The following is a 14081-nucleotide window of genomic DNA, read 5'->3' on the forward strand; positions in this document are numbered from 1 at the left end:
CAAAAATGCACGTCCGCGTTGGTGCGTGACCATCCTCCCGTTGTCAACAGAATATTTATGTTGCTGGCGAATCGTCATCCGTCGTAGGACCAATAGTACTCCTCTCTGCTCGATGCGACTTCAATATGGCCACTGCTGGATCCCAAGCTGTACTGAGCTGAAAGCCCGTGTCTCTGTTTACAAGATTCGTCGAGCTATGTATTTCCACTGCTTCCTTAATAACACTGTCCCAGTACGAACTCGTCGTTGCGAGAATTTTGGTGTGTTGATAATTCATAGAATGGCGTGTACTGAGACAATGCTCGGCCACTGCAGACTTCTCTGGTTGCCCCAGACAAGTGTAGCGTCGGTGTTCAGTACATCTCTCTTCTACAGTGTGACAAGTTTGTCCGATGTACGACCTGCCGCAGCTACAAGGAATCTCGTGAACACCGGGTCTTCTTAGGCCAAGGCTGTACTTAGATGAGCCCAAGAGAGCTCTGAGTTTTGCCGGCGGGTGAAAGACACATTTAACTTTATGTCTCTTCAATAATCTTCCAATTTTTGAAGAGACACCGCCAAAGTGTGGCAAGATGACCATTCCTCTTTGTTCTTCGCCTTCTTCCAGTTCCTCACGTTAGGTAACCCACTCCGGGTGTAAGGCATGGTGAATCTCCAGTTCGGAATATCCATTTTGTTGGAAAGTGGTACGTAGATGGAGTAGCTCATTGGATAAGCTGTCTGAGTGCGATATGGCTCGTGCTCTGTGAACCGACGTCCTAAGTACGCCACTTCGTTGCGAAGGATGGTGACAGCTGGTGGCCTGTAAGTGTGCGTTGGTTTATGGTACACTGCGTCACCTAATGTGCCATCTTCTTTTCTCCGTACCTACACGTCCAGGAAGGGAAGTTCGCCGTTTTTCTCCATCTCCATAGTGAACTTGATGTTGGGATGAAGCGAGTTAAGATACTCAAGAAATACATTCATTGATGCAGTGCCATGAGGCCAGATAACAAAGGTGTTGTCCACATATCGCCAAAAACACGTAGGTTTCAAATCCGACGACCGGAGTGCTCTCTCCTCGAACTCTTCCGTAAAAAGATTAGCCACAATGGGTAGCAAGGGACTGCCCATTGCGACGCCGTCAGTCTGTTCAAAGTATTGTCCATTGAATAGAAAGTACGTCGAGGTGAACACAAGTTGGAATAAGTCTAAAAGTTCCCCATCCAGCTTCTCGCTAATGAGCACCAACGATTCCTGCAATGGTACTCGAGTAAAAAGTGAGACTACGTCAAAACTTACGAGTATATCTGATGGTGCGAGTCGTAAGTTCTTGAGCCGACAAATAAAGTCTTGTGAGTTACGGATGTGATGCTCACACTTTCCTACTAAAGGGCTCAGTTGCGCTGCCAGATGTTTCGTGAGGTTATACGTTGGTGCCCCAATATTACTCACAATAGGCCGCAGTGGCACATTATCCTTGTGAATTTTGGGCAATCCATATAGCCTGGGAGGTACGGGCGCCTATGCACGTAGTCTCTTAGCAACCACATTGGAGGTCGTGCTGCTCTTGCGGAGCTCCAAAGTTTTTCGCTGAATTTTGGCTGTGTGGTCCTTATTTAGTATGTGACATGCAGAGTCGTCCAAAAACTGGTGCATCTTGCTCAGATACATTGGCGCGGAGAGGATAACAGTCGCATTTCCCTTATCTGCCGGTAAAATCACAATATCAGGAACTTCTCAAAGGGATCGAACCACTGACCTCTCTGCAGCTGTTATATTGTTCTTAGGCACTTGAGACTGTGTCAGAGCACGACAAGTCTCCCGCCGGATCTCCTCGGAAGATTCCCTGGGAAGTTTTAGGATGCCTTGTTCGACGGAGCTAATGATGTCCAGAACAGGTGGTGTCCTCGGAGTGGGTGCGATAATTGTAGCAGCGCTCATGACTTTTTGAAAAGTGAGTGTAACTGTGAATTTATAGAAATTGAAATTTGCAAGGAATTAAATTAAGTTTCTGGGATGTGTTATTAATGCACAAGGAATCAAACTGAGTTACGCAAACTTACTAGATGTTAAGGATCTTCCAGCACCTGTTAATTGCGAAGGAAGTTTATTGGTGATCAATAATTTAACAACCTTCATTTACTGAATCTAAGCCTTATGGCAATGAACTGAGGAATATCAAAGGGGGTTTAAAAGACTGAATGATAGTTGTGTAAATCGCACTTGCTTTCGCATCCAGACATGAATAAAGAGTCTTACATGCCTGTGACAGATTGGCTTTGGATTAGTTTACATCTGTACCAACTGGATGAGACTGATCCTGATAGCATAAAAACCATCATATTCGCGAGTGGGGCTCTGACAAAGTGGGAGTGGGAATACATTTGAGGAGGAAGTTCAGGTCGATTACACCAAACAACACTCCCATTTTGCAGTAGTTCGTTTATTCACCTAAACACATCAAAGGCTTACAAAGAACTGACATGGTAGAACTGTACAAAGATAATGTTTAGCTTAGTTCAAAGACGATACTCAGGTAAATGCAGGTGTCGACCTCATTGGCAACACATAGCCCCCTCCCGCAGTACTCTTGAGAGGCCATGGGGGCGGGGGTGACTATGGCGTCGGCAGGGGTGGTCTGCAGGAGTTGGACCACGGTCAGCTCGACAGCATCGTTGGGGAGCTGTGTGGGTAGATGTCGTGAAGGAAGGTTCGGCCACCGAACCTAGGAGTCGTTGAAGTGAGCTGGGTGTCGTAGTGGGCGTGCTGGTCATGCAGGAACAGGTAGGCTGGCGGTTTTTGGGAGGAACGGAGTGACAACGACGATATCTCCAGTGGGCAAGGTGAACACACGAAGCTTGTCCAGGTCGACGTCAGCCGAGAGGGGAACACATTTCACCAGGTGGCAGGGAATGGTGGAGGTTGTGTCATGAGCACTGGATGAAGGGAAACACATAACGAACAGTGTATCATCGCGCTGTATTATTGAGATGTCGTGGATTATGTCCGGGGGGAGGGGGGGAGGGGACAGGCACAAACACCTCGAGTGAGGGCACGTTCAAGATGGAGGGGGGCGTGAGAAACCTCGACAGGGCGAGGCAGGCGAAAGGCCCAGCGGCCAGGGCACGATCATAGGTAAGCTCGACGTGGGGAGCATGTAGTCACTCGAAGGAGTGAGTGAGACTGGAGTAGAGGGCGAGGTCGGAGGAGAGCTTGACGATTGGAGCTGGAAGTCACTCGGCCGAGTGTGTAAGTCCGATGTGGAAGGAGTGTATTCGAACTTGGCTATTGTGTCTTTGATGTCTTCCTTATAGATTGCATGATTGCCAAGTAGCACAAGGGGAAGGGCCTCTGTCCATAGAGAGTCGTGGCATTGAGGAGCCGCTTTGAAAGTGCGGACCCAACGCTCTACTAGCCTGTTACTTTGAAGGTGATATGCTGTGGTACGGATGTTCCGGATGCCGCAAATGTTACAAATCTCGTTGAACAGGGCCGACTCAAATTGTCTGCCCTGGTCAGTCGTGATGACAGCTGGACATCTAAAACGCGTTACCCATGACTAAACGAAATCTCGAGCAACAGTCTCTGCCATAATATTGGGGAGGGGGACAGCCTCGACCCAGCGAGTTGTCCAGTTGATAGACGAGAGAACGTAACGAAAGCCGTTAGAGGGGGGGGGGGGGGAGAGGGTCAACAATGTCTATATGAATATGCTCGAAACGCCCAGGAGGGATCGAAAAGGCGCCGAGGTGGGGTGAAGTATGCTTGTGTACTTTGCATCATTGGCACGCGACGCAGGAGTGTGCCCATTGCTGGCAATGGGCTAAATTATGCAATGCGTTGAAGAGAGCTCGACGGAATATGGTTGGGATGAGGGGGCATAACGTGCCCGTATTGTTGTCGCACCAGATCTCACCAGAAATGCCACAATGAAGTGTAGTGAAGAGGTAGAGTCTGAAATCAGGTTTTGTGTGTCATTGTCGGTGGGTTGGAGGTTAGGCAGCTCAGAGAGGTCTAACAGCAAATGGACGGCATCGACTCATGAAAGGAAATCAGCAACTATGTTGTCAGTACCCTTTATATGTCTGACATCAGTGGTGAACTGATATGAAGTCCATATATCTGAAGCTGCGAGGAAGCGGGTCAGCTGGCGGGTTTATAATGGCTGCAGCCAGGGGTTTGTGGTCCATTAAAACATAGAAAGTCAGTCTTAAAATGCTTGACCACTTCATAGACTGTGAGCAACTCCCTGTCAAATGCGGAATATTTCCGTTGTGCATTGGTGTAGCTTGTGCGAGAAGAACAGGAAAGGCGAAGTCTGGCCGTCGATTGTCTGGCTAAGGACAGCACCAATGGCAGTATCGCTTGCATCTGTGGTGATGAAAAGCTGCACATTGGGATGAGGATGCGTGATGGTGCAGGCCTCGGCAAGAAGATTTTTGAGGACAGTGAAAGAATCAGTCATAGCAGGGGTCCATGGAACGGGCCGAGTTCCAGAAGTGTTGGTGCCTGCCAAGGTGTCCGTCAGTGGAGCCTTAATCTCCGCAGCCCAAGGTAGATGTCGGCGATAATAATTAACCATCCCCAGAAAACGCTGGAGCTCTTTGAATGACGCAGGTCGGGGTAGGTTTAGTATTGTTTGTATTTTCTCAGGGGGGCGGTGAAATGCCGTCTGCAGGGACCTGAAAAACAAGAAAAGTGACAGCAGGTAGATGTAGCTGCAATTTGTTCTGGTTGGTCTCGATGCCTGCTGAGTGTTCATAACAGTTTGCACATGTCGAATGTTGTCCTTGACAGAGGAGCTGAACATAAGAATGTCATCAAGATATGCAAAGCAGAATTTTAGGTCGAATAGCACTTCGTTGATGAAGCATTGCCAGGTCTGGGTTGCGTTTTTCAGACCGAAGGGCATGAATTGAAACTGAAATAACCTGATTGGGGTGGTGATTGCTGTCTTCTCGATGTCTTCAGGTGTCATGGGGATCTGGTGGTAGGCCTGTTTGCAATCAATGACAGAGAACATGGTCGCACCTGCGAGGGAACTGGTAAAGTCCACAATGTTGGGTATGGGGTAGGTGTCCACAATTGTTCGTGCATTTAATCGATGGTGCCGGCGGCATAGGAGGCCGAGTGTCAAACGCTGCCGTGTTAGGAGGGTGTGGCCCTGCAGAGCTGTCAGCACATGTTATGGCAGTCTTGATAGCACAGTTGTGAGGGGTAGCGGGAGGTAAACACACGGAGGCTAGATTGCTGGGATTGCAAGGAGATTCGGCGCACTTACTGACCTTGCTTTGTCCTAGCTGTAGTGTCTGTAATTCCTCTGCTGCATCAGAGAGTTGGAGCTGTGTTTCGTGGAGCCGGAGGGAGAGCTCGAAGTTTTCCTTGCATAGGCGAGCGACTTGTTCAAGCGCAACAAGGCACTTATGCGTGGTTTCTTGTAACTTTGTCAACAGAGACAAACATGCACAGATGAGACGAGCCCGGATCGATTTGTCACGGGGGGGGGGGGGGGGGGGGTTTGCTCAACGGAGCACAGGGGAAGTGAGTCTTGGACGGGTGATGAAACACGGTGTTTCGCACTAGGTCCTGTGAAAGTTTGTGGTGTCGTAAGAAGTCAATGCCTAGTATAGGTTCGTCAATTTCACACACTAAAAAAGTCCACTTGAGTTTGCAGTTTGCGGAGAGTGAGACGACGTGGGAAGTTGAACCTGAGCATTGTAGTTTAGTTGAATTCACGGCCTGCAGTAAAGTATGATGAGGGCAGATGTTTGACGATACTAAGGACGTAGGCAGCAGTGAAACATCGGCGCCTGTGTCCACTAGGAAAAGGTATCCAGACGAAATATCTTTAATGTAATGTTGTCCACAATTATCTAGTCGTTCCCAGACAGAATGGAGCTCTGGGGGGTGCCTGTCATGTTGTGCGCAGGAGGCAGCACTCGAACCTACCTGCGATTGGCGTTTGGGAAGTAGCAGGATGGTCTGCAGTTCCACGCCGCCTCACCAAACCATGTGTGGAAGTAACAGTATGGGTAGTGTGGAAAGTTCGTTGCCAGAGGCGGTGGTTGAGGTTCGGTGGCCACAGCCGGTTCGGTTGCAGCAGGGGGCGTGACCGAGGGCGGAGCTGGTGACGTCCCAGCTGCTTGTTTACAGCGTCCCAAAGCGAGTAGAACAGTCAGTACAGTGCGGCTCCGGCCGCGTCCGGCTGCAGGACAGGGAGCCTGAACCTGAGACTTGCCAGGTAGGCAGTGGCTGGAGAAATAGAGCAGTGACGCATCATGTAGTTTGTCAGCAATTGTCATTCGTTGCTCAACAGGTTCAGGAGACCTCTGAGTCAGAGCAAAGCGGATGTGAGGAGGTAGTTTATCTGACCAGATGGCGAGGAGAGCTGTGTCAGAGAGTAGATGGTTGCTGACCGGGTCCCGTAGCCGTCTTCAGGGTTGTGAAGGTATGTTGTTGCCTAGTTGTTCGACGTGGAGCACTTGCCGTATTGCAGTCTCAGTTGAGAGCCCAAGATGACGTAGAAGTGTCTTTTTGGTTAGAGTGTACCAGGTAGTTGAGTCCGGGGCGTCGACCAGGTCAGCAATCAAGTCCTCCTGGTCGTGCAGGTGGGTGATAAGGCACAGAAATCTGGTTGATTCGTCGAGTTTGAAATGGTCGAAAACTTTGTCCACAATTTTGAACCAGGTTGTTGCCCTGTCGGGATTGAACGGCGGCAGTGTCGGTAAGCGTTGTAGAACGTTCGGAAGAACAGGTTGAGTTGAATTCGTTGGGGCACTGCCTGAAACGAGCTGCTGTTGCTGCAGTATTCCAGGAGAGTGTGTCTCTAGGGTATGTGGCGACGACGGCTGGTCGGGTGGCAGCGTGAAGATGACGCGTTGTGGTTGAGCGTGATCCATTGTGACATGGTAGGCCAACGCGGGTGAGATACGGTAATGTGTCGATTGCGGTTGCGGAAGTTCGATACTTTGCGGGTGTGTTCAGATTGACGTGTCGCAGAAGACCGATGCGGATGAGGCAGCGAGATGTGCCGAGAATGGTAGCGGAAGCTCTACTGGGGCCGGCGCGGGGGCGACAGGTGAGAAAAAGTTCAAAGTTTCAAAACGCGTGCTAGTCCTTGGAAAACTCAACGTACGATCAGAGTCGGAGCCACCTGTGTTGCAGGGAGGCTGCGGAGGTGCGGGCTGTCCAGAAGAACAGTGAGGAAAATGATGTTGAACGTCGGGCGGAATGTGTGAATGTTCACTGTTAATCGTCACTCCACTCAAAACAGTGTGCTGATAAGTTGAATGTCGTGGCACAAAACACTGAGGTGTAGCAGTAGGACGGAGATGGAGGTCAGGTGCAGATAACGAGCCATTGCTCCTGTTGCAGGCCGAGGTATTTAAGCAGGAAGGCATGTGCTGATGCTGAACCGAGGCAGGTGCGGTTGTGGTCAGATGCTGAGGAGGTTGACCTGTGAACAAAGCAGTTCCAGCCACGTGGCAGGAATCTGTGTGGTACTGCACGGATTGCGGCGTGGCAAAACATTGTCCTGGCGGTGGTAGGTTATCCAACGAAGTATTTGCAGAAATTGGCATTGATCCAGCACTTCACAGATATCCATAAGAGGTAACTGCACCATCGATGAGGGAGGGCACATGTGATGGGAACAAAGGCGTTTGAAAGCCGGAGTCATGGACACTCCTAACATCACTTATTGTTGCAGGCACGAAAACGTCCGGCGAGATCGGCACAATCGTCGAGTGAGAGGCATCGTGTTGCAGTCCTGGCAGGTGTACATCGCCCGCAACCTGATGCATGTCGATCACAAAATCCAGCGTTAGGCGTTGGGCCGAAGCCATTGTTCGAATGTTGTGTTGATGTAATACACACGAAAATAACCGATGCGGAGGCCGCGGACACAGTAAAACGGCGAAAACGGAAGACGTTACAACTCGGGGTCACCAGTGAGGTGGATGCTCAGGTCAGTTACACCAAACAACACCTGATAATCACGAGTTCATTTATTCACCTCTTTACACAAGTAAGGCTTACAAAGAACTGGCTGGTGGAACTGCACAAAGATAGTGTTTAGCTTAGTTCAAAGATCGATACTGGTGTCGATCTCATCGGCGCCACAATGTCCTTACGTTACTTAGATTTAAGTATTTTCTAAGTCTAGGGGACTGATGACCTCAGAAGTTAAGTCTCACAGTGCTAAGAGCCATTTGAACCATTGTTAAGGTAAATAACATCCATACAAAAGGCATATCATACTCTGTGGAAGACCTGTAATGTCATCTCTGTTGACTACTTGTAGGAACATCTTTGTAACTGTTTTGTTTATGTAAACTGTCTTCGATGTATAAAAGTGTACAGCAAGTTGTGTGTGATGTTTAGCGTTTGTGAGACTCTGCAGAAATGGACCATAAGGAAACATAAAGTCAACGAAATGAAGCAGACTCTTACACATCGACAACATCACATAGAAATGGCATAACAAACACAAAAAGCACACTTGAAAATAAGAATCATTTCCCGAAACGCGTCGTGCGAAAAATAAAATAAAGAACACCCTGATGGTAGCAGATGATTTATTTATGATCAAATCTATTTATCTATTTGTACACAATCAATTCTGACTGTCATTCTGAGGGGGTAGGAATTTCGCCTCTGAATGATTTATTTCGCCTGGTGTCGGACTTGGTACCACTATTGATATCATTGGATCATCGCTTAATCATCAAACCGCAGTCCAAGTATTTTATGTTGTGACCGAGGTGCCGTGACTCTCAAACTCTTCGAGTATGTATTAGAGTTGTTTTGATCATGCTTCTCATTTGCCTCGGGTCATGATTCTAAGGACACTATAAGTTCCATTCTGTGAGTAATGACTTACAAAATTCAACCCCACTTACATGCCAAACTAAATGTGAAGGAGGCTGTTTAGTTGTTTCCGAACGTCACAAAGCCGTTCCGCACTAGAACTCCACACGATGATGTTGTCATCCAAGTGCCTGTACGTTATTGCAGGCTTCCAACGTGCTGATTTCAATGTCTCATTTTCGACCTAATCCATAAATACACTCCTGGAAATGGAAAAAAGAACACATTGACACCGGTGTGTCAGACCCACCATACTTGCTCCGGACACTGCGAGAGGGCTGTACAAGCAATGATCACACGCACGGCACAGCGGACACACCAGGAACCGCGGTGTTGGCCGTCGAATGGCGCTAGCTGCGCAGCATTTGTGCACCGCCGCCGTCAGTGTCAGCCAGTTTGCCGTGGCATACGGAGCTCCATCGCAGTCTTTAACACTGGTAGCATGCCGCGACAGCGTGGACGTGAACCGTATGTGCAGTTGACGGACTTTGAGCGAGGGCGTATAGTGGGCATGCGGGAGGCCGGGTGGACGTACCGCCGAATTGCTCAACACGTGGGGCGTGAGGTCTCCACAGTAGATCGATGTTGTCGCCAGTGGTCGGAGGAAGGTGCACGTGCCCGTCGACCTGGGACCGGACCGCAGCGACGCACGGATGCACGCCAAGACTGTAGGATCCTACGCAGTGCCGTAGGGGACCGCACCGCCACTTCCCAGCAAATTAGGGACACTGTTGCTCCTGGGGTATCGGCGAGGAGCATTCGCAACCGTCTCCATGAAGCTGGGCTACGGTCCCGCACACCGTTAGGCCGTCTTCCGCTCACGCCCCAACATCGTGCAGCCCGCCGCCAGTGGTGTCGCGACAGGCGTGAATGGAGGGACGAATGGAGACGTGTCGTCTTCAGCGATGAGAGTCGCTTCTGCCTTGGTGCCAATGATGGTCGTATGCGTGTTTGGCGCCGTGCAGGTGAGCGCCACAATCAGGACTGCATACGACCGAGGCATACAGGGCCAACACCCGGCATCATGGTGTGGGGAGCGATCTCCTACACTGGCCGTACACCACTGGTGATCGTCGAGGGGACACTGAATAGTGCACGGTACATCCAAACCGTCATCGAACCCATCGTTCTACCATTCCTAGACCGGCAAGGGAACTTGCTGTTCCAACAGGACAATGCACGTCCGCATGTATCCCGTGCCACCCAACGTGCTCTAGAAGGTGTAAGTCAACTACCCTGGCCAGCAAGATCTCCGGATCTGTCCCCCATTGAGCATGTTTGGGACTGGATGAAGCGTCGTCTCACGCGGTCTGCACGTCCAGCACGAACGCTGGTCCAACTGAGGCGCCAGGTGGAAATGGCATGGCAAGCCGTTCCACAGGACTACATCCAGCATCTCTACGATCGTCTCCATGGGAGAATAGCAGCCTGCATTGCTGCGAAAGGTGGATATACACTGTACTAGTGCCGACATTGTGCATGCTCTGTTGCCTGTGTCTATGTGCCTCTGGTTCTGTCAGTGTGATCATGTGATGTATCTGACCCCAGGAATGTGTCAATAAAGTTTCCCCTTCCTGGGACAATGAATTCACGGTGTTCTTATTTCAATTTCCAGGAGTGTATGTGGAAGATGATTCTTTGAGTATGTCGGCCACTCGTGCTGACGACCTGTCTGGTAATTAAACGCCCGTCGATCGAAGAACCCGAAACAGATGTCTCTAGGTGATGAGTGATGCTGAAGTGTTCGAAACATCCTTAGCTTTTGAGATGAAACTTTTCTGTCTACGTCTACGTTTGCGCACTGCAAACCTCCGCGAAGCGCTTGGCAGAGGGTACGTAGCATGCTACTACATGATAGGGTTTTCTACATCTCAACTGTCTGCGAGCGTATACGCACTGTAGGCACCGCCGGCACTAAGTTTTATCTTGTAATAGGGTCTGCTGAAGAGTAAAAACACGTCTCTGTGTAATACAACGCGAACATTTCTTGCTTTGATAAGTGACGGTAGTTTTGTGTTTGTCATTGAAGATAAGGCAAAGCTTTTGTTTATTTTTCTACCTCGTGTCTCATTCCAGATTATGTTACGCTCGAGGTGCGCCTTCCGGATTTCAAAGCACTACGATAACGACATCTCGCTACTTTTCTTCTCGTTATTACGCAAGAGGTTACGACGCACAACATTTGTTTATGAAAGCTCTCAGATTTGTGTTTAAATCAACAAAAGTATACGTGTCTTGCAGATAACGAAAAGAGATAACACGTTATATCTCTGAGGTTCACAAAGCTACTGAAGTATCTTGCGGTTAACGGAAGGTTTCATAAAAACACTGTAAGTGTCCGTCTATGCTATAAAAAATCCCCAACCTTATTTTGCTTTCTCAAGCCATACCATAGTAACAGTCTACTAGCAAAACAACTAGGTATTCGTTTTTCTGCCCTGTGTCGACTAGAAAATTCCACGTAACACCTCCACAATTAGCCGGCTGGGGTGGCCGAGTGGTTCTAGGCGCTTCAGTCTAGAACCGCGCGACCGCTACGGTCGCAGGTTCGAATCCTGCCTCGGGCATGGATATGTGTGAAGTCCATAGGTTAGTTAGGTTTAAGTAGTTCTAAGTTCTAGGAAACTGATGACCTCAGATGTTAAATCCCATAGTGCTCAGAGCCATATCAACCATTTTTAGATAGATTAGATTAGATTCCAATTGATCCGTAGTGAGGACGTCCTCCAGGATGTAGAACATGTCAGAAAAACAACAATACATGACAAATATTTACAACTAAAACAAATAAGTTAATGTACCATTCCACAGGTCCCAAGTGGAATGATCGTCATGTTTTAATGAACGCTATATGAAAGAGTCATTTTACAAATAAGAATCAACTGAATTTAAAATAAAAAGTTTGTTTATTTATTTATAAGGTAATAAACGTGTAATACAACTACTATAACACTTATTTACAGTGAACACATTACTGCACTTAAATGGTGCAGAAGTTAGATTGTACTTACATATATACAATGAACATAATACTGCACTGAAATTGTGCAGAAGTTGTATACAGGGTGCTACAAAAAGGTATGGCCAAACTTTCAGGAAACATTCCTCACACACAAATAAATAAAAGATGTTATGTGGAAATGTGTCCGGAAACGCTTACTTTCCATGGTAGAGATCATTTTATTACTTCTCTTCAAATCACATTAATCATGGAATGGAAACACACAGCAACAGAACGTACCAGCGTGACTTCAAACACTTTGTTACAGGAAATGTTCAAAATGTCCTCCGTTAGCGAGGATACATGCATCCACCGTCTGTCGCATGGAATCCCTGATGCGCTGATGCAGCCCTGGAGAATGGCGTATTGTATCACAGCCGTCCACAATACGACCACGAAGAGTCTCTACATTTGGTACCGGGGTTGCGTAGACAAGAGCTTTCAAATGCCCCCATAAATGAAAGTCAAGAGGGTTGAGGTCAGGAGAGCGTGGAGGCCATGGAATTGGTCCGCCTCCACCAATCCACCGGTCACCGAATCTATTGTTGAGAAGCGTTGTTGTACAACACCAACTTCTCTGACGCTGACATTAGGGTTATCGTCAACTGCACGAAGAATTGCCTCGTCCATTGCAGGTGTCCTCGTCGTTCTAGGACTTCCCCAGTCGCTAGTCATAGGCTGGAATGTTCCATGCTCCCTAAGACGCCGATCAATTGCTTCGAACGTCTTCCTGTCGGGACACCTTCGTTCTGGAAATCTGTCTCGATACAAACGTACCACGCCACGGCTATTGCCCCGTGCTAATCCATACATCAAATGGGCATCTGCCAACTCCGCATTTGTAAACATTGCACTGACTGCAAAACCACGTTCGTGATGAACACTAATCTGTTGATGTTACGTACTGATGTGCTTGATGCTAGTACTGTAGAGTAATGAGTCGCATGTCAACACAAGCACCGAAGTCAACATTACCTTACTTCAATTGGGCCAACTGGTGGTGAATCGAGGAAGTACAGTACATACTGACGAAACTAAAATGAGCTCTAACATGGAAATTAAGCGTTTCCGGGCACATGTCCACATAACATCTTTTCTTTATTTGTGTGTGAGGAATGTTTTCTGAAAGTTTGGCCGTACCTTTTTGTAACACCCTGTATATATACAAATCAGTTGGTTTTACTGAGAAATTCGTCAATGGAGTAGAAGGAGTTGGTCACCAATAAATCCTTTAGGCTCCTCTCAAACTGAATTTCATTGGTTGTCAAGCTACGAGCATTTCCTTATCCTCGATATTATGAAAAAAATCTCTTCTACCGCAAGCTCTTTGCTTTCCTTATTTCCGGAGGAGGTAGTATGGAACAAAACAAGAAATAAATGTCTAAGAAACATGGTCTCTAAAATGCTTACCTTAAGAGCTATGTGCACTTGTTCAGTAAGAGATTTGTTTCACAGTAGCGAAGATGAGGAAGTGCTCAGAGCTCTTAGAGCATGCATTTTAAGGCCCTTGTTTAATGGACATATTTTTCTTGTTTACGCCCATAATAACTACCGAAATACGGAAAGCAAAGAGCTTGCAACAGAAGAGATGTACTTCACAGTAACGAAGATGAATAAGTGTTCATAGTTCTTAAGTGTGCATTTTAGAGCTCATGTTTCCTGGACATATCTTCTTATTTTGGTGTAAGGCACCTGCCCTCAAATTCTGTAAAGGGAATTTACACTGAAGAGCCAAAGAAATTGATACACTTGCCTAATATCGGGTAGGGCCCCCCACGAGCACGAAGAAGTGCCGCAACACAACGTGGCATGGACTCTACTAATATCTGAAGTAGTGCTGGAGAGAACTGACGCCATTAATTCTGCAGGGCTGTCCATAAATCCGCAAGAGTACGAGAGGGTGGAGATCTCTTCTGAACAGCGCTGCAAGACATCCAGTTATGCTCAATAATGTTCATGTCTGGGGAGTTTGGTGGACAACGAAAGTGTTTAAGCTCGGAAGAGTGTTCCTGGAGCCACTCTGTAGCAATTCTGGACGTGTGGGGTGTCGCATTGTCGTGCTGGAATTGCCTGTCAGAATGCAAAACCGGCATGAGTGGATGCAGTTGATCAGACAAGACGCTTATGCACGTGTCACCTGTCAGAGTTGTATCTACACGTATCAGGGGTCCCGTATTACTCCACTGCACACCTCCCGTACCATTACAGAGCCTTCACCAGCTTGTACAGT

This window comes from Schistocerca americana, chromosome 7 (genome assembly GCF_021461395.2).
Source record: "Schistocerca americana isolate TAMUIC-IGC-003095 chromosome 7, iqSchAmer2.1, whole genome shotgun sequence".
In the NCBI taxonomy this organism is placed as follows: Eukaryota; Metazoa; Arthropoda; class Insecta; order Orthoptera; family Acrididae; genus Schistocerca; species Schistocerca americana.